General features: G+C 36.2%; 1 protein-coding gene across 6 annotated transcripts in view; it reads left to right on the forward strand.

The window, feature by feature from the left end:
- Positions 1-2,500, forward strand: part of LOC125041799 (transmembrane channel-like protein 5) — a 40,661-nt gene that overhangs the window by 24,027 nt on the left and 14,134 nt on the right. The gene's annotated exons all lie outside the window — the stretch shown is intronic.

A 2,500-nucleotide genomic window follows, 5' to 3' on the forward strand; every position in this document is an offset into this window, starting at 1 on the left:
AACTTCTGCTAAGCATTAACCATATAATCCAGTAATATTCTTAAACAAGTTTGTTATATATATCTAGGTATTATTTTCTCTTGAAAGTGTACATACTGTAAATGACTTGTGTCTGCCTTGCTGTACACAACCTCTCTGTATTAGTTGAGACAGTTGGTAGCACACCTTCATTTTCTTATTACAATTATTATTACCATTACTATTATATTAGAGTATTTACTTTCATATATGTTGTCATGTTTTCAACCTGAAGCTGTCCACATTTTTCCAGTGTTTGAGACTAAAAGAGGAGTATATTATGAGGCAAGAAATAAACATCTTCAAGATATTATACATCAGACTTGGAGGGGAGTTGCAACACATTTATGTGTGTTATGATGCACAAGTTGAGAGCCACTTTTGTAGATTAGCTTGCCAGTTATGCAGGCCATAACATACAGATATTAGGTGTGAGGAAGATTGCTGTAGACTATCCCTGTCTCTTGATTAGGTATTCAAGTTAACCCATTCGCCCCGGATTTATGTTCTGTCCCCTGTAGTTTTTGGTGAATTTTGTTACATACAGATGGCTCCACATGTGCTCAGCTGGCAAGGAGTCTATCAGTGGAATCTAGTTACCGATCCTGATTTCCCAATTCCTTGACTTGGCAGAAAAATGCATTTTTCTTATTAATACCATTGTTATTCATGTTATGATTATTAAATTGAGACTTTTATCATTGTTATTCATGTTATGATTATTAAATTGTCAATAAGATATTTTAAGACAGCAAAATGATACAAAAGACACTTTCTTAACTTCTTCACGTCGAGTCACGTCTCTAGACATCATAACAAACCGCTCAAAATTGTGCCGTGCGGCTGTACGCCGCGACAGCGCGCCAAAGCGCTCCGAGGCAGTGATTCGGCTTGATGTACCTAACTCCCGCGCTCAAAGTCGGTGATTGCCATTGATCACCAGAGCAATGGGGCGAATGGGGCGAAACTGTGAAAAAAATGTGAAAAAGGACACTCCTGAGGGAGTGTCCTTTTACATTGGGCTTTTTAGTCAGAAAAAAAAAGGTTTTGTTCCTTCTAAAAGCATTGATTTAAGCCAGCTCTGGTTTCACTTTTGTTAGAATCTCAGTACAGTGGAATCCACTAAATATAGACAGCAGCAACTATTACTGTACTATAGGTCACATACGAAAATTCTGATATATGGTGCTGTGTGATCCAGGCTCTATAATTTTTTAGATGATTGTAGCATGCAGAGAACATGATCAGCATGATTCTGGCCGTATAACCATTATGCCTCCAGAAGAAGACTCAGATATTCACTCTTTGCTAGTGAGAGACCAAAGAATATGAAGATCCAATTTATGAAGAGTTTCAACCATTGTTATAACATACCATTAGGAAGTCACGATTCTATGTTCAGACCACAACAGCAACATAAAACCTAGAAGTGGCCAAGATTTGAAAAAGGATCTCAAAATTAAGGGCCATATTTAAAAACATTACTTAAAACCACACATTTCCTTAACAGAATTTCTTATTCATGATTATTGGTTGCCTGAGAACTGTTAAAGGTATTGTAACACTCAGGAGAAAGTATTTGACTTTTAGCCCATGCTGATACTCTCTCCTGATATTTAATATAAATGCAAATTGTAAATTATACTGCAGATATATATACAGTTGACCTATGGTAACTCCTCATATAAAGAAGTGTTGTCTGATGATCTACACTTGTAGATACCAATATTTTTATGAAGTTAGACATAGAGCATGACATTCATACTCCACATTAGGTGCAATTGGTCATGCCTATGTAATACATGGTGCTGATATTTAGTCCTGAGATTTGGTATTACATTATCATCATTCGATGACAAGATCAGTCATCATTAGCTTCATTTGCTATATTTGTTGCCTCCAATATATGAATACCTGGACTAGAATCAACTGCTGATTCACAGGAGTCAACTTACTTTAGGATGAAAAGGATGCCAAAAGATAAGATGACTTCTCATGTTTTTGAGAGGGAGGAGCAGTGTTGCTTAAATCTAGTTTTAGAATGGAACTTTTATACACTACACAGGGAGTAGTGTCATGCACATAATGTGTCACTTTTAAGCAGAGTTAAAAGTTTACATAGCCCCAGAGTGTTGCTTCTATACGCATTGCTTCTGTGGTTCACTTTAACACATCTGTTCTCATGGGTAGTATATAAATGCATGCTGACAGCTGTGGGGGATGTGAGAAACTGATGTATGGGAAGCCTATTCAATTTTTTTGCAGTGGCTTATGAACAAGGCTGAATTCAGTTTTGAGAATACAAGGTCAGTCGATACACTGGCTGCGAAGGTAGTATAAATATGAGCCCTTGATAACAAATTGGATATTTGCTTGTCATTCTGACATTATCTTTCTGATAATTATGCAATTATTATTAGTTTTTCACAATACATTTATACTTTATACATCATTGATATTCACATAGGTAAAGTTACAGCTA

The sequence above is a fragment of the Penaeus chinensis genome, chromosome 31 (genome assembly GCF_019202785.1).
Source record: "Penaeus chinensis breed Huanghai No. 1 chromosome 31, ASM1920278v2, whole genome shotgun sequence".
Taxonomy (NCBI): Eukaryota; Metazoa; Arthropoda; class Malacostraca; order Decapoda; family Penaeidae; genus Penaeus; species Penaeus chinensis.